This window comes from Rhamphochromis sp. 'chilingali', assembly GCF_963969265.1.
Source record: "Rhamphochromis sp. 'chilingali' genome assembly, chromosome: 22".
Taxonomy (NCBI): Eukaryota; Metazoa; Chordata; class Actinopteri; order Cichliformes; family Cichlidae; genus Rhamphochromis; species Rhamphochromis sp. 'chilingali'.
The window spans coordinates 12,053,433-12,072,166 of record NC_137950.1 but is presented as its reverse complement, the minus strand read 5'-3'; the positions used below and the strand labels follow the sequence as shown (position 1 = coordinate 12,072,166).

The following is an 18,734-nucleotide window of genomic DNA, read 5'->3' as shown; positions in this document are numbered from 1 at the left end:
AAATTACTGCAAAATTCATTTGCTGCCAATAAAAGGCCACTTCTTCCTCAAGGGATGGTGTTTCCCTGTTTTCTTTAGTTTTTTCCTCCAGCAGTATCTTGACCCTTCTAAAGAGCGACTATTAGCCTGGCTGTCAGAAAAGCTCTGTTGTGCCACAGCTTGCTGTTAACTAAGTGTAAGGAACTTGCTTTCTCACTGTGACAAGTGAAGTGAAATATACCCAAACAGACCACAGTTTTAAATGTCATTGGTTTCTCTTGCTTTTGGAAAACCCTGTCCTGGTCCACAGTTCTACATTTTATTGGAGCCGGATTTGCTACCCCCCCCCCCCCCCCCTTCAGAAAGAGAGAGGATAAGCTCACTGCTTTTGACGTGAGCCAATTTTCTATTCAAATATGATTGACCGTGATTGTGTAGTTTGGCATTTACGTTGCATCCACGAAAGTGCCTTTTAACATTTACTAACCGCCATTCTGTAATTTCCAGCTAGTTGTTTTTGGTTTGAAAACAATACCACAAACCGTTTTCCATGCTTTCTCCAGCACAAAGGTGCCATTTATCAGATAGCCTAAGTACCATGTGACTCTTTCAATGTAGATCTGTAACTAGACCTGTTAGTAAACACTTGTAATATTTGAGCAGTTTGCATAAACAAAATGGAAGCAGTCATACACTTGCTGAAAACCAGAGTCATTAGATCGGTGTCTGTAGCAGCCATTCATCTGCACAGCATCGGCTAAGCTGCTCTACTATGAAAAGATGACACGCCACTTCAGATTTGTCTCTGTCTTGGCAATGAAGGCGCCTCTGTGTCCCTATTTGTGCATCAGGCTGAGGGGATTTCTAGGCCGCCACCTGATTCACATTGCTGTAATTGAGTTGTGGCCATAAGCACTACTGTGCCTGCCTAGGCCCTAGGTAATTCACACACCACAAAAGCACTGTTTTACTCCACTTTTCACATGATGTCTGGGGTACAAATGCAGCAAGTGAGAAAGTACAATCTATTGGAAAAGGGTGGGGAGATCATAGGGAGAACGAGAGGGGGGAAAAAGTGTGTAAGAGTTTTCATGTAGTAAAGCAGCTCTGCGCCAGAAAGCCAGGGAGTCACTGAGTCTGCAGCACGTGGATAAAGGACCACAAAGCTCTCGATTTCAAATCTCTCTCTCTCTCTGTTTTTTTTTTTTTTTTTTTTTTCTCTCTCTCTCAGAGCTTAGGAGCCACAATCGATTCAAGGACGGCGAGATTGACGTTTTTGGGGTAAGCCTGAATTTGTCACTGCTTTTGACTCCGGGTAATTTTGGTTTTCCACATTTAACACTTTGTGTGTACCAATTTTTTTCGCACGCATGTCTCTATATAAGCGTTGCTCTTTGCCATATTAATGTCGTGGAGAGGTCGACTCTGTTGTCATTTGTTTTTCCCATGACACATGGTCTGCATTTCGCTGGCTGGGTAAAGTTCAAGCTTGTGGACAGCTGACTTTTTAAAGTCTTTCCAATCATTTTCACACACCCTTGCACAGACTCACACACACACTGTGCGTCTGTTTGGAGGGGGTGCTGTGTCTTGTGCCCTGCGTGCTGCTAGCATTAGGATGAGCACTGTTGCATCAGAGCTGGAGTTGGCAGCGGGGAGATTTGCCCTGTCATATTAAAGTGACAAAGACCAAACACAAACAGCCGTTCATCATTCGCTATATTGGCTTGAAGTGCACAGACCATTGCTGTGTGAATATAGATTCATTTTGGTTCTTTGTATTAGACTGGCAGCTAAATGAATACTGCTATTAGTTTATTCTTATCCCTTCTGTCATTTCATACTGTTTTGACAAATTCTTTTCATCGTAGTGAAAGAATTTTCACTACGATGAAAACAGCAATACTGCGATCTTTCAGCCAATCAAAGATCGCAGTTTGTCCTCCTCAGTCTGGTTTTGTCCTGTTTGTACAGACTTGTTTTACTCCTCTGTCCTGTCCCGTCTTGTCCCATTCTGTCCTGTTTTTAAACCGGCTCTTCCTGGCCTTGGGAGAAAGGTAATCTCTTCCTCTCAGACATGCACCTGCCCTCATACCAGCCTCTGAGCAAAAGCAAACTGAATGCTGTGTGTACCAGTATGCCAGCCAATACCCAGAAAAATGCAGACTCTCTCTGCAGGTCACTTCCGTCATGGCATACCCACACAACAGAGATATGCTTTGTGGACAGACGCACACCCACAGAAGACGTCCGTGTGTTGTGTTTTTAGCTTTTGTAAGGTAGACACAAAAAAGGTACAAATTGAAGCTGTTCAGTTTTTTGTTTATTGCCTTCATCATGTTAACTTCATCACATTTTGTGGAAATCACACAGTTAAGCCATTACTCTGTGACTTGGCAGAGGATAGTTGCAGCCATTTTGGACTTTATCTCTGAGTTAGCAGGTTTGGGGTTTTCATCTCAATGTAAAACTATACTGAAGTTCCCCTCCCCTTCCCCCTCTGCTGCCCTCCCTCCTTCATAATTTAGATCCAGTCTCATAAGTGGGTTGGGAAGAGGCCCCGGCAGTTGATGTGGAACACATGCCTTTAATGATTCACACTCTGTGCGGTAGGTCGGTGGTGGTTGCCGAGCCCGCTGCCTCTCCCTCCGTCTAGAGTAGGAGTCCTGTATTTTTCACAGTGTTATTCCCTTTTTTTCTTTTTTTTTACTCCATACATGGAAACTTAAGGGAAATTGAAGTGCATAGCTATATACTGTTATTTACATGTAATGGTTCTTCTTAGTCTCACTCAGAGGCTGGACACAGTTGGATCTGTGTTTACCTGCCAGGCTATAACACTTTCTGTATCTTCTTTTTTTTCTTGTTGATGAAACTTCATGGAGTGAACTGCTGACTCCAGTGGCTCTAATGGTAATTTCTCTCCTGTCATTGTGGTAAATCTGGCTATAAGTTTTGGTGCGATTATGTTGCTGTTCCAATTTTTCACTATCGAATAACCGATCTAAATCGTCGGCTAAACTACTTCGAGCTCAGTTAATGTGTTGTGCTGCCAAGCTCATTTACTGTAAGGCGTTTGACTAGCAAGACATTGCGTGGCATGTTACTTCCTCACCAAGGACAAAATAGCAGAAGTGATGCTCAATACTCCAACCACAGTGACAAATTTGAGCAATTTCACAGCGTTAATCCCATTCAAACAAATGCAGATGCCAGCTTCTGGCTGCACAGTCAAAAGTTAGTGAAACATGCCAGCACGTGGCCATCCAGGCTAACGTAAATGGCTTCCTGGGGTTTTTTGTTGTTGTTTTAAAAATTTCTTTTACTTTCACCCTCTGCTCTCAATCTCAGCCTACATCTTTCCATCCATACTTCCATCTTTTGTACTCCCCCCCCCCCCCCCCGCCCCGCCCTAACTCTTCCTGTGGCGCACCATCGTGGGTCCCACATCTAGTTTTGGTGCCTTGTCTCACTACTCCTTTCATCACCTGCTCATGGGAACACACTGCGTCACCTACCACACAGTGGACATTACACATGTATGATACAGAGACAAAAAATAGCTCATTCCTTTTTATCCAGAAACAAACTTGGTGAGATCTGCCGTGCTTAAATGAAAGTTTCCAACACTTGCTGACCGCGCCGGTCAAATTAGGCTGCTCGTGCGTTGGCTATGTCACTCTAAAGCTCTGTATTAATGTGCTAAAGTGTTGCAGTTATTGATTCACTGGAAGCGGTACATCATATTTTTGTAATGATTTGGGAAAATGTGCATGCGTCGTTGGAAGTCGCAGTGCTCTTTTGCATTAGTGGGAGAGTAATTTCGTTTTAGCTCTTTTTCCCACAAGTGCTTGGATTAATGCCCACGAGTTTACCAATCCTGTTTACTATGTTTTTATGTGGTGGTGCTCAGTTTTTACAATACCCATTATCCACGAGCCTAACAAAGTGCCACTCATAAAGTGTTGCTTTAATGAAACTATGCTTTGTGCTGTTTTATGCACTGTGTTTTGCGAAAATTGGTGTTAATCTGTTTGGGGCTCATAAATTAAGCCTTTTGTTAGAACATGTTTTATGAAGTTTGTTGCTCTCAGAGCTGCTTTTGGAACAACAGATGGAGTGTTTGAAGTGTGTGTGAGCGCTAAAATTGATGAAGAGACCTCCCTGGATTTGAGTATTGCTACAAATCACTACTCGATACTGGATGCAGAAACCCCCAGTCATTCTATGCGAGAGGGCGTAGCTAACAGTACTGAGTAGTCTGCAGTTCCTCTTTGGGGCGCCTCCTGACAGGAACTTGGCAGCAAGGAAACATAAACAAATTCCCTGTGGTGGGCTGGCAGGCTGGGCGGCGCGGTCCCCCCCCCCCCCCATTACCATACATGCACAGCAAAGCGCAACCCAGCTCAGGCTAGCATGCTCAGCTCAGAACCCACAAGCTGTGAGAAATAGATCTTAAAGGGACAGGTGCTGCTGGCTTTCCATCATAGGGCACAGGGCCACTCTGTATTTGCAGTCTGTTTTCATTGTGTTGTTCTAGACTGACAGCGGTGTGTGTTACTCCTCCTGCACAAACCCCTGACAGATCCAAAAAAACACCTTTCATGCTTAGGGGAGGGGAACTGTAGCCAGGGGTCCCCGAATTTGTGCTGAGTGAGCAAAAAGCCAAAGCAAGGATGATGTAATGATGGCAGCGATGGCGGTTGGGGGAGATCGAAGCGAATGCAGTTGTTGCAATCTGGAATGAAAGAGAGAGGGGACACGATGGCTAAAGTAGTCATAACGTATACCCAAACAGTTGCACAACCAAAAAATGCATTGTGTTGCACATGTTGTATTTATGCATTTGTGTGCAGAAAAAAACTCAGATGTCTGCAGTTTTCTCTTTCTTTTTCACTCACCCTCTTCAAACACAGTAGTGTAATGTGCAGCCTGACCTGGTCCCTGTCCAAAGGCAAAGAGAACCCAGATTGCTGAAACAGAGGGGCCACTAGTAACAGGCTGGCCAGGCTGTAGTTGTTATAGCCCGCTGTGGCCTTCCAAACCAACAGGGACTTCTGGCTGAGGCCAGAAACTGTGTGTGTGTGTGTGTGTGTGTGTGTGTGTGTGTGTGTGTGTGTGTACACTTGAGTATTCTTTTTGATCAACCACAGAGGAGGTTTTTGGACAAGACTTGCAGGAGCCAACATGGCACCTCAGCGCAGTTTCAGAAGTACTGGTAAAGGCATTTGCCTGACTTTTAATAGTCCTTCTCCATAACATCATCCAAATGCACTATTTTCAACCGTCCTTTAAGGGCGGTGCTCCTGGAGCAGGCGAGTAGGAGGAGAAGACCCTTCGCCTCCTTCAGTTCTCACTAGGAGGATTAAATGCCTCGGTGGTTTCAGTCATCTGCTTCAGCAGCTCGTCTGTGTGCTCTCACATGTGATTAGCACCTGTAATAATGTGGAATAGTGGCACACTAAAGTACTTCAACAGGCTGGATTTTCTGTCTGTCTTGGGGTGGGCATTAAATGAAATATGTTCAATGTATTCTGCATGGGATATACTAGATGGCTGTATCCTTAACACTAGTACAAAGGGTTTTTGTTTGCAGGTTTGTTTTTTTTAAAAACAGATTCTCTAGTTCTTTCCTGTCGATCTCTCTTTCACACACACAGGCACAAAAAGAAAATCACATTTCCCCTGCATATCTAGGCGAGTGTGTACGTAGCTGGACAGTCGGGCTTTTCCCTCATGTTGAAACATGTGTCAGCGTTTACAACTTTAATGAGATGATTAAGCGAGACTATCATTCTGGTCATGAAAAGAAAAGAAACAAAACAAAACACAAAGAGTGAATTCTAAGAGGTAATCTTATGTTCTCTCCAGAGCTTTTCTCACATAATCTTGGGGCAGTGTCTGCAGAATCAAGTTGGGACTAGAGCAGGGCGATATGGCCAAAAATATTTATCACGATATATATTTGAAAATTTGCGATAACGATATAACCGACGATATAATTGATGCGAGACAAAATACAACTCCACAACATTACTAGCGCAAAAAGACAACCTTCCATTTATTTTCACTTAAACAAGAAGCTGGTTTTTATGTACATTAAAGCTTTATAAAAATGTAACAGTGCAAATGCAAATTCCTTGCTGAAAGTTTAACCAAAAGGCATTTCCAGTAGAAATGGGCTGACATATCCTGAGCATAACCATGTATAATATCCACTGAAGTTAAAAAGAGGTGCTTTGCAACATTAAACTGCAGTGTGCAGTACGTATTTTTCGGACCATAAGGTGCACGGGATTATAAGGCACATTAAGCGAAACAAAGCAGTCAGATAAATCAAACTTTATTAAACTCATTCTTCTTGCTTCCTCCACTTCTATACCATTGATTCATTAATGTTGAATTCTCTGGCAGCTGCTCTATTCCCATGTTGTTGCAGTATATTAATGACTAACCTCGTATTGTGGATGGATTATCTCAGTTGTTCTCCTGACTGAAGTTTGGTCCGTTTACAGTATCCTGCCATGCGATTGCATTTGTCTCTAACCATGAAGAACCTTCGCGTTAACTTTTATAAGTGGAAAAGTGTTAGTGTTCGTCCTCCAGCTTCACTGTTTATGTTATGCTAACATAGCTGTGTCGCTAGCGATCACGTAGCACATCATTATATACCAGCTAGCCCAACTTCAGTAACCCTACAAACGTCACTGCTGTTTAGTTTCCTGTCTTCATTTATGTTGGAAGTGATAGCAGAGCTGTACGTTTGATTTTTTTCAGAAATCTCTCCGTCAGAACATGCTATATCATGCTTAGGTAACTAGCGAAACTAGCGAGCTAACTTCCGCTAGCTTCTTGCTAACTTCTAACTCCGTTAAATGTAATAACTTTTGTTTTCATGGATGCCTGGAAGTTAAACTTTATAGTTACACCTGGTAAAGCAGCAATGCTGATCGTTTTATTAAAGATGAAAGAATTTAGACAGTTTTTAACTCTCAGTGATGCTGCAGTGTTGTTTGACCTGAAGAATACGGAGTTTAGGACCCAGATTACTCCCAGATTTAAGAGCATCTTAGTCCGACAAATATGACAATAACAACGGCCGCTTGCATGTTCTGCAAAAAAATGTGCTTTGTTGTGTATCTGACGGACAAACACCAAACCAGTTCCACATCACGGAAGTTGCACCATTTTTACAAACCAATTCTGGTTCATCTGTTTCACTCAACAATCGGCCATGTGCGTATGAAAACAAAGGCACTGCGCATGCGCGTTTTACTCCCATTCTATCGCGATATTTCATTTTCCTATCGTTGCCTAACATTATACCGGTATTACCGTGAACGGTATAATATGGCCCAGCCCTAGTTGGGACACTATCCAAGTTGTCTTTTCTCAGGTGTAGCTCCAGCCACAATCTCACTACTGGAAATGCTCCATTAATGTGCACTGTTGTCACAGATCGGCACAGTCGGACTTCATGTAGAGTTGCTGTGGAACTGTAAGGCTAAAGACTGCTGATTGTCTGTCTCTGACATTTGTGTTTTCACCTCTTAAGTCTGGCTGGTTATGTCTAGAAAAATTCAGAGTTGCATTGCTCAAGTTTGATGTCAGCAAAAAGAAACTATTGTGATTAAGTTGACATGCTAGCTTGAAGTGTCTCACTGATATAGGGAAGCACACCTCTCAGTCTGCGGTCTGTCTGCGTCTTGCTTGCGTGCCAACCACTTCCAGGGCTGAGCTTTTTTAAATTTTTTGTGACTCTGTGCCTGACAAGTGAGAGTGAAAGATAATTATTTATTCTACTCATAAACACCAATGAGCAGCAATGCTCATAAACAGCAGCTCACATGTACAAAGTTAAAACTGTGATTTTTTTTTTTTTTTCTTTCAGCACCAAGCTCTGAGAGGACAAGCTCAATTGCACAAGATTTTATAATGATGAATGATGACCTTAGTTTCTTTTGTAATGTTTTAATTAGACCTTTAGACTAACACATGATAGAACCCAGTCAATTAACATTGATTACTGCATTATGTATTTGTTTTAAATGTTGATTAGCGGGACATATTGGTCAGTATTGTGTGCATTTTTTCAAAGTATTCATCCAGACGCTAGAATAAATGCAACAAGGTGGGACGATCGAAGGGGAAAGTCAGGTGTGACTATGACATGTGGTTGACAGGTCACAGCTGAAGTCACATCTGTTTGTGCTCACAGAACACTATTGTAATGCAGCTGAACTGAAAACAAAGCTGTTTTCATTCCAATACCTTCCTGTTTTTGTTGTAATATGACTGATATGAAAGGTCGCCCACTGAAGCTAATGTAAAGCAGCCTTTATATTTTTAGACCCTTTTTCAGACTACTTCTCTTCAGTCCTGATTTTATAACAAAGAAGCTGTCTGATTGAAATCAGCACTGACTCAGTGTTGGCTGCTCTGCTGCTCTGTTTCATCTGTATTTACAAGCAAAATTACCAAGTTTCTTGTTGTCACCTCATTGATGGTTCATAGTCAGTAGTGTATTTGTAGGACTTATGTGAAATCTGTTTAGTAAAAGTCACAATCAAGTGTGTAGTTTAAAAAAAAAAAAAAAAAAATGTAGATGCACACTCATTCAGCTGTACATAGCAAACACCGATGGGCCCCTCTGAGCCAGGAAAGACCTTATATCTAAAACTATTTGGGAGTATAAAGTTGTGGTCACAGTGGTTATTTTCAGCTCAGTGAGTGGCAATAATGGCTTAAGCATTAATTTTTTTTTTTTTTAATTTGTACTGCATGTATATCAACCCTGTCCACGAGTAATTTCACCTGCGTGCAATTGCGGTGGGCCAGTTGCACAGCTGAAATGACTGGTAGAGTAAACCTTTATGCAAAATCATTGTGGACTTCTTAAGAACATGTAAAAACAGGAAGTGTCGGCGATTATGTCACTGCCACATATTTTGTGGAAGTAACAATGCTGTCGTTTTCCCCTATTGCTCGCGCGCGTTCATGTGCGAGAATAGAACAGTCAGTGCTCTCTGCAAACAGCAGAGCTGGGGGGGGGAGTGGAGGACGAGGAGGGGCTGACAGAAAGTCTTAGGATCAAGCTGTTCCACTGACAGAGCACTGTGCAGGCTGAACTGGTGACAGTGCACTGCACAGGGAGAGACTGTTTAAAGGAATGTGGAGGAATAGAATAGAATTCAACTTTATTGTCATTGCACATGCACAGGTACAGGGCAACGAAATGCAGTTTGCATCCATCCAGAAGTGCTTAGTGATATAGATATATTACAATATATATTAGCAATAATATAGATATGTAAGTATATTACAGAAATGGGTCTATTATGTTATAATGTACACGGTATGAAGTATGTTGTGAATATTCTATAACTATAAGTATGTACAGGCTGTAGTGAGTACAAGCTATGTACAGGATATGGACAGGATATAAATATGAAAAACTATACAGAATATGAAATAAATAACTTTACAGGAATCTGAGATATACAGCTATACAGAAATGGGAACTATGCAAGTTGTAAACAGTTGTAGGGTTAAAAATTATCGTATGTATAGAATGATTGTTTACACAGGGCTATACAGTAGTGCAGTTAAGGTAAGTGAGGGTGTGGATAATTTCTACAGAGGCTATATAAAGTGCTAGTGGTTGTGAGTGGTGGTTCACTCCATGTTATTATTGTGTGTTTGAGGGTACAGTTGTCCATTGTGTGTGTGTGTGTGTGTGTGTGTGTATGTTCAGTCCATGAGTTAACGTGGGTCAGACGTCAGGAGGCAGAGTTCAGGAGTCTGACAGCTGTGGGGAAGAAGCTGTTCCGGTACCTGGTGGTCTTAGTCCGGAGGCTCCTGTAGCGCCTCCCAGAGGGCAGGAGGGTGAAGAGTCCATGTGATGGGTGACTGGGGTCTCTGATGATTTTCCCAGCCCTTTTCAGACACCGCTTCCTGTAGATGTCTTTTATGGCAGGAAGTGGTGCTCCGGCGATGCGCTGGGCAGTTTTCACGACCCTCTGCAACGCCTTCCGGTCCGAGGCAGAGCAGTTCCCGTACCAGACTGTTATACAGTTGGTCAGGATGCTCTCGATGGTGCAACGATAGAAGTTCGCCAGGATGTCTGAGGACAGGTGGTTCTTCCTCAGAGTCCTCAAGAAGAAGAGGCGCTGGTGAGCCTTCTTGACCAGCTTGGAGCAGTTGGCCGTCCAGGTGAGATCCTCGGAGATGTGGACTCCCAGGAACTTGAAGCTGCTCACACGCTCCACAGCCGTCCCGTTAATGTGGATGGGTGGATGTGGGTCAGCATTCCTCCTGTAGTCCACGATGAGCTCCTTGGTCTTCTCGGTGTTAAGCAGCAGGTTGTTTGTGTCGCACCACTCAGCCAGACGATCCACCTCCTCCCTGTAGGCGGCCTCATCGTTGTCACTGATGAGGCCAATCACCGTGGTGTCATCTGCAAACTTAATGATGGTGTTGGAACCATCAGCAGGTCTGCAGTCGTGGGTGAAGAGGGAGTAGAGGAAAGGGCTCATCACACAGCCTTGTGGTACACCGGTGTTCATTGTGATGGTAGATGAGCAGCGGTTATCCAGCCGGACATGTTGGGGGCGGTTGGTCAGGAAGTCCAGTAACCATTTGCAGATGAGGGAACTGATGCCCAGGTCTGTCAGTTTCCTGATGAGTTGTGAGGGGTGGATTGTATTGAATGCTGAACTGAAGTCTATAAACAGCATTCTGGCGTAGGTGTTGTTGTTGTCCAGGTGTGAGAGGACAGAGTGCAGTGCGATGGAGACTGCATCCTCTGTGCTCCTGTTCTGGCGGTATGCGAATTGGTGGGGGTCCAGGGTGGGGGGGAGACAGGATTTGAAGTGTGCTAGGACCAGCTGCTCTAAGCACTTAGTGATGATGGGGGTGAGTGCTACTGGGCGGTAGTCATTGAGGCAAGATGAGTTGGAGTTTTTGGGTATCGGGACGATGGAGGTGGATTTGAAGCAGGCCGGTACCACAGCGTGGGCCAAGGAGAGGTTGAATATGTCTGTCAGCACTCCTGCAAGCTCCTCAGAACACGCTCTGAGAACACGCCCGGGGATGCCATCGGGACCTGCAGCCTTGTGGACATTGATCCTGCTCAGCACCGCTCCTACATCGGTGGGGGAGAGAGTCAGAGGTTGGTGGTCTGGCGTCACGTCTGCTTTGGTTGTGGGGTTCCCTCGCTCAAAACGAGCATAAAAGTTGTTGAGCTCGTTGAGGAAGGAGACATCAGAGGATGCGGGGGAGGGTTTGGTGGTCCTGTAGTCTGTAATGGTCTGGAGTCCTTGCCACATGCGTCGGGGGTTGGAGTTGGAGAAGTGTTCTTCTACCTTCTTTTTGTAATGGTGTTTGGCTTTTTTGATGCCCTTCTTTAGATTAGCCCTGGCTGTACTGTAGGCGTGTGCATCTCCTGACCTAAAGGCGGTGTTGCGGGCCTTCAGGAGGAGACGAACATCCCGGTTCATCCAAGGCTTCTGGTTGGGGTACATGGTGATCCGTTTCTGGGTGGTGACACTGTCTGTGGTTTCGGAGATGTAATCCAGTACAGATGAGGCGTACTGGTCCAGGTCTGTGTGGGTGAACATATTCCAGTCTGTGTTTTTAAATCTGTCCTGGAGCACTGCGTCTGTCCCCTCTGGCCACACTTTAATTGTCCTCACAGCAGGTTTCACACGTTGGATGAGTGGTGAATACCTAGGTGTAAGGAACAGGGAGAGATGGTCCGATTGTCCAATGTGGGGGAGGGGTGTGGCTTTGTAGGCTCCAGCCAGGTTGGAATACACATGGTCTAAAGTCCTGTCTCCTCTGGTGTGGCAGGAGACATGTTGGTGGAATCTGGGGAGGACTGTCTTTAAGTTGGTGTGGTTGAAGTCGTCAGCAACAATAAAAGCAGCCTCGGGGTGTTTATTCTGGTGTTTGTTAATGGCTGCAGAAAGTTCTTTCATGGCCAACCTAGCATTAGCGTCGGGGGGTATATACACGGCAGTGAGTATGATCGAAGTGAATTCTCTGGGGAGATAATAAGGTCTGCATTTGACCATTAAAAACTCCGCATTAGGTGAGCAGTGACTCTCAGTAGTAGTGGAGTTCATGCACCAAGCATTGTTAATATAAATGCACAAACCTCCACCTCTGGTCTTGCCGGAGTCATCTGCTAGCCTGTCGGCTCGGTGTGTGTGGCGTCCTGCTAACTCGATAGCATTGTCCGGGCAGCTGTTGTTCAACCATGTTTCGGTGAAAAACATGACATTTGAGTCCATAATCCGTCTGTTGTTAGTGATGGAGAGCCGTATCTCATCCATTTTGTTTGCCAGAGAACGGACATTGGCGAGGAAAATACTGGGTAAAGGCAGCCGGTGTGGTGTTAGCTTTAGCTTAGCCCGTAGCCCTCCGCGCCTACCTCGCCTTTGTTTACGATCTCGGCGCCGTCTGCGTGCACTTCCGCCCGGCCGGGTAGAGTGGGCAGCCTCCGGTGTTCTGGAGATCTCTGGGATGAGTCGGAGATCGGCGATAAAACTGTTGGAGTTATGAGTCCAGATGTCCAGAAGCTCTTGTCTGCTGTAGGTCAGGAACGCACAGCAATTCTGGACGAATAATCCGGTTAAAAGTAGATAAAAAACCGCTAAATAGCAGATTCTGGAGAGACACTGAGCCTCGCGTTGTTCACGCGCCGCCATCAAGTTATTCTTATGTTATGTTTAATGAGAAGATGACACCAAAAGTGAGTTAAAGTTCCCCCTCCTCCCTCACAGGAAGACTATATGAGAACAGTGAAACTTGGAGATTAAGAAAAGGTCTCTTGGAATAGTTTGGGTGTGCATGCACATGTATAGTATGTAAAGCTCTTCTGTTGTGTGTGCGTATGTCCCAGTACTCACGGGGAGTAAGTACATTCTCACACCGATGAGGTGAAAAAGACAGCATCAAGACCCTCAGATGTATCTTCTCCCCCGTTGCACTCTCTTATGTCCCACTAGGCACATCTCTGTAACGGCCCTTTATCGATCCCAATGCCTCCTTGTCTGCACTCAATCCACATCGATCGGCACCTCGCAGGGTCTCAGAGGGCTGCTACACAGCCTGTTGCCGTGACACACTGTGCGTCTATACTGTGTGTGCATGTGTGTAAAACAGTGCGTGTTTGTTTACTAGAAAAGAAGCCCTGCCTTCATATGTCTGGAGTGCGTAGGGCTGTGAGTGTCCGTCCAGTCTTTCTGTCAAGCCTTCCTGGGCTCTGTTAATGTGGCTGGAGACCTTCAGTAAAATCGCTCCGCTGTAGCATGGAGTGAAGGCCTCGCTGTCATTAAATCGTGAACGATTCAGGGCTCCATGTCCAAAACCTTGCAGCATGAAGACCTAAGCAGCCGGCATAAAAAGACGCACTTAGTAACTCTGCAGTCTTGAAAAAAGAAAGAGATAAAAATGACTCGCATGTTTTTCTTTCTTTCTTTCTTTTTTTAAGAAAACCCTGATTAATCAGTCAAGCCACATGAAAACTTTGCTTGTTATTGTTGCTACTTGATTGATTGAAGTCCTGGATCTGGGTCAAGCACTCCCCCCCCACCACACACACACACACACACACACACACACACACACACACACACACACACACACACACACACACCTTTTTCTCTCTCTCTCCTCTCTCCCTTGTTTTTTAACCCTCTCTGCCTTTTTTCCCCCCACGTCTCTTCCCTTTGTCTCTCATCTGGTCTTCTGTTTTTGTTAAAGGACAGTTGATTAATGGTGCCACAGACAAAGCCCATAGTCTGCTCTCAGCATGGCCTCAGATAGGGCTTCGCTCTAGGTAAACCAAAACACGTGTGCTCCTGACAGCCACTGGAAACCCCCGAGGAGTGAGCGAGAGAATAGGAGGGACCGAAGACTTTAACGACAGCACTCACTGATGTATTGTATACAGTGATGTAGGCCTTTCCTGCACACTCCAGATTTATCGAGATGAAGGAGTTGTGTTTAATATATACAGTCCCGGGCGGACATGTTCTGGGTGTTGCCTTTTACACTGCCTGTCGGTAACTAAGATTTAGTCGCACTACGCTGGCCTCTGTGTGTGTTCATTAAAGTATATACTTATCCTGCTAAGGTCTACCTCCCCTGGTGGGAAAGTGCACGTATTTACTGATCTTAATGTAGCAAAGAGTCATTTCAACACCTGAGTATTGTTTCTTGCCTGCAGGCTCCTCGGGAATGAGTGCTGTGCCCGTGACAGTCTTATAGATGAGAATTGCCTTATTGAATGATAACTGAGCATATTATCCCTGTGACTGCGCTGAGGTTTTTATCGTTAGTTGTCTTCGTAATGGCAGGGCCTGACACTCGGTGTTTGTGCCGCATTGGTATGGTCTAATTGGCTGCGCCTGCTGCCAAAGTTAAACATGTTTTCACTGGAATTATTACCTAGTAGGTATATTGGCTAATAACTCTTATGTGTTCAGTTATACTATATGGTACTGACACACTGAGCAATTCTACTCCATTTATATTCAGACCCTTTTTATACACTGTAAGCCAATAAAGACAAAGCATTCCGCGCTATTGTTTCTTTAATCTTCATATATATATATATATATATATATATATATATATATATATATATATATATATATATATATATATATATATATATATATATATATATATATATATATATTAGTTGTATTTGCGGCTATTATGGCTTTTGTGGCTCTATAGGTTGTGTTGATGCTGAATTCTGCTTTGCTTCTGAGAATTGCACAGAACAGCATGTGCTCCAAAAAGGCAGGGAGGTTTTACTCAGAAACCAATCGAAGAACTGTGGTAAGTTATCATCCTGTCTTGGCGAGAGTCTGCATTCATAATGACTGGAAACCAAAACATAATTGAAAATAAATTTGTATTAATCAACAAGCCTTATTATAAATTGGCCACGGGCTGATATTAGGCACAGTGATTCAGCTGACTCACAATTTAAGCATTAATAGAATAATCAGATTTGAACTTGTGGAAATTCCCCCTTGTTTTCTCTAAATGTCACCAACCAGCAGTATGTTGGAAAAAAGCAAAGGTTTAATAACCGTTGGCTATGCGTCAAACACATGTAAGAATAGCTTAGCTGGTCAGCAAGGTCGCTATCCAACAGCAACACCAGCAGCTCTTTGTCAAACTGTGTATACCTTATGTAGAGGAAAGGTGAAGCTCTCCCAATGAGCGTGTAGCCCTCCTCCACTGCTTTTCACCCAGACGATGTACGCATGCCAGCTTCCTGTCTTTTCCAGCTCTCATACAGAATGATCCCAAAGCCTTCCTGTGGGTCTCAGAGGGATTAGCCGTGGCATGTGGACCGCCGGAAGTGGTGACAGGCTGTTCAAGCAGATTTGTTCTATAGAACCAGAAGATTTTTGTCACAGATGAGATGAGCATGTTGAATATTGGGGCAGTTGGCAAATGCAATATTTACATCCCGTTGGAGGCTTGTATGGTATGGGAAGTGGAGAACATGATAAATAAATAAACTGGCGTGTTTTCAGAAGGCTGATGAGAAAATCCATTTTGAACTTTTCACAATAAACACAGGGACTGAGGCAGCGTGTTCCTTTTCCACAAGAAAGTGACTTCACTTTCGTGGGTGTCTCTGGCAGTCCTGCAGTAGAAATGTATTTTTAAACTTTTAAACTAGGTGAATTGAAACTCTGTTCATCCATACTTAGAAGCTTAAGATTTTTTCCTGATAAAAAGAACTAAATTCATGAGTGGCGACCTAAAAGCCACCCCACATCCATTTTTTTTTTTTTTTTTTTACAGAAATAAAGCAGAGTTTATTAAAGTGGTCCAGGTAAAATGCCATCTGTTGAGACTGAAACCTGCTGAGGGGTTCGAATCAGCGCGTTCACCTGTTGTAGGGAATCTGAAGCCAAGTGGCCCATCTTCACTTTATTAGACTGAGCGTCTGTTAATAATTTATCCTCTGCTTTCTCTGGAAGCAAAACCAAAAGGCTCAGCTGTGGCTGTCTGTCCAGATTTCTTGTCACTGGACATTCAAGCCGTTTCCCATTTTGGACTGCAAGTTATTTACTCACTTACACCCTTCCCCAACACAGCCACACACACCCTGCAATGTGCACCTGCCCGGATGAGCAGATGATGCTGTAGTGCTAGAGGCAAAGTTAGGGAAGCACGGCCGTGTGTGTGTATGTGGGTTTTTTGGGGGGGTTTTTTTGTTTTGTTTTGTTTTGTTTTTATTTTTCTTTTCTTTTCCCCCCTCCCATCTTTTTGGATTTTTTCCCTCTGTCATTACCTTTTCTGTTACTGTACTAAGACAATGTGTACCCTGTACCAAATGTACTCTTTCTCCCTAGCTCTATCCCCAGGGAGTGCCTGTTCTTTTTATATTTTAGTGAGTTTTTCGCACCCCCCCCCCCCCCCCCCCCCCCCTTCCTGCTCATCATCACTTGCTGCACTATGGTGTTAAATTTGGTTATGTATGCACCCCATGTCTTTGATCTCCCCCTGCACTCCTGCGTTGTGTACATTGCATAACCACCCGCCGCTAAGCCTAGAGGTTCACCTCAACTCCCCCTCCCCCCGATCTCTTTTCTCTCTCACACCCTCGTTCCTCTTTTTTCCTCACGCCCCTTGCTCTCCCCCTCCATCTTCCTCTTTCTTCTTTGGCAGCAATCCAGGTCATCACCTCTTCCCTTCTTCTCCTTTCTATGATCCCGAACCTGGAAAATCAGTTGGTTGCTCTCACTCTCTCTGTCTCTTTTTCTCACTCCCTTCTTGCCATTGTTGTTCCACTCCTCTTCCCTCGCTCACCCTTTATTTCCCATCCTCACTCTCTTCCCTCTACTCATTTCACTCTCCCTGCCTCCTGCTCTCCACTCTCCCAGTGGTCTCATTAGGCATGAAGGAGGCTGCCTGTTGTGTGTATGTGTGTTCTCTTAGGCAAAGTCTCACTTGACTGAGCATGCCACTTGTACTAGCGGGGGCCTGGGCTCCATTATTACCACAAAGCTGTCACAAACAGTATATAAAGTAGCCTCCTGTTGCCGAGTTGTGGGTGAACACAGGGCATTCTCCTAACAACAGCAGCTACCACTGCTGTGCCTTGCTGGAACGATAGAGAAGCTGCTTTTTGCTTTAGCAGGCGAAACAGACGTGCATTATACAGATATAGAAAATAGGAAATGTATACAAAATAAATACACACACACACACACACACACACACACACCTACACGTCACCTTTCTATTTGGTCGGCACATGCTGCTCCTGAGACTTAAAACCACATACCAAACACATCTGTCTCTTCTGTCTAATGACATCCCACCTATGTGGTCCAACCTTCTGGGATGTCCTCTTCCTCTACTGAGTGAATGATTATATATATATATGTGTGTGTGTGTGTGTCCACCACTGTTTTGCTAGTATCTAGTTACAGGGATGCAGGAATGGGCCTCTGTGCTGCCTTGCTGGCAGGCCTGACCCCAGCAGGTCAACGTCCATTACCACATGAAACCTAAATGTCAAGCACGGCCCCCTGCTGTAGCCATTTGTCTTTCTCTGTAGACCCATCAGCCTAGATACACACAAGCATGCAAAGACGCTCACCTGCTAAAGAATCCTCAAAATGTCTCATTGTAACCATTTCCTTTTCTGTGGCTATATTTAAATACACACTTTGCACATTTCTTTGTATTAAAGGATTGATGCCTAGCAACAGGGGATATTGTTATTACATTGCTTTTGATAATCACCCGGATATAATTTCTTCCTTCATGTTTGAAGCGTTGACTGACAGCCTGACAACATCCTGTTTTTTATCCAAGAGCTGTTTAGTTTGACCTTTTCTGAGAATGGAGTGACTTCAGTTGATGATGGACAGTCAATGAACAACACTTTCTTTTTGCTTTAAAAAATATGCAGTTTACATGTTCGTTTTCAGCTTTTAACCATTAAACACGGTAGTCTAAACTAGTGATGTTCCTGAGACATATGGTAGCTTCTTTATGCTGCGCGTAATGTTCAGTTGATTCTTGCCACACCTGCTAAAAAGCAAGGCCAGCAAGTGGCAAAAGTGTCCAAAGCATTAAAGGGAAAAAGCCATTCCTTATTTCTCACTACCTGAGCGATCCATCGACAGTTCTGTTACATCAGGCGAATGATTCATTCGCCATTTGTACGTTTATCTCTGAGGCTGTTAAGCATCAAACACCACCTCATTTGTTCCCATTGAAGTGATTTGAGTTCTTTAACCACCGGTCAGTGAGGAAATAGCATTTTCCCCTGGTACACAGTGATGAGCTCTGTAGCAGTCATTATCAGAAAGCACTCTGGCCAACTCCATCCCCCCCCCCCAACACACACACACACACACACACACACACACACACACATTAGTGAGCAGCAGCCATCCATTTTTTGCAGATAAAGGACAGAGAGAAAGCTACAGTGACTGTACATACACACTCGTGCACACATATAAACATATGACTTGTTTACAGGAAGCTGTCAGCCATGCGTCCGTATGATAAATAAACAGAGAAGCATCTACTTTTTAATGATGGCACATACAGGCCTACACGCCGACTATTGATGGAAAGATTGAAAGTGTTCTCAAGGGCCTTTCCAACATGACAAATAGGTCTGGATTTTTTTCCCCCCCTCCATTGCCTGCTCTTTTATTTATCTTGTGCAGGAGTTTGAAGATGCAAGCGATGCC

General features: G+C 44.2%; 1 protein-coding gene across 5 annotated transcripts in view; it reads left to right on the top strand.

Annotated features, from left to right (window-relative positions):
- The window catches only part of raraa (retinoic acid receptor, alpha a), a 148,870-nt gene that overhangs the window by 17,331 nt on the left and 112,805 nt on the right, over positions 1-18,734 (top strand). For 2 of the 5 annotated variants that reach the window (XM_080873920.1, XM_080873919.1), the window contains exon 2: positions 1,211-1,260. The exons of the other annotated variants lie outside the window; for them this stretch is intronic. The gene's annotated coding sequence lies outside the window, so the exon portion shown is untranslated. The remainder of the gene's footprint in view (positions 1-1,210; positions 1,261-18,734) is intronic. 5 annotated transcript variants of the gene reach the window in all.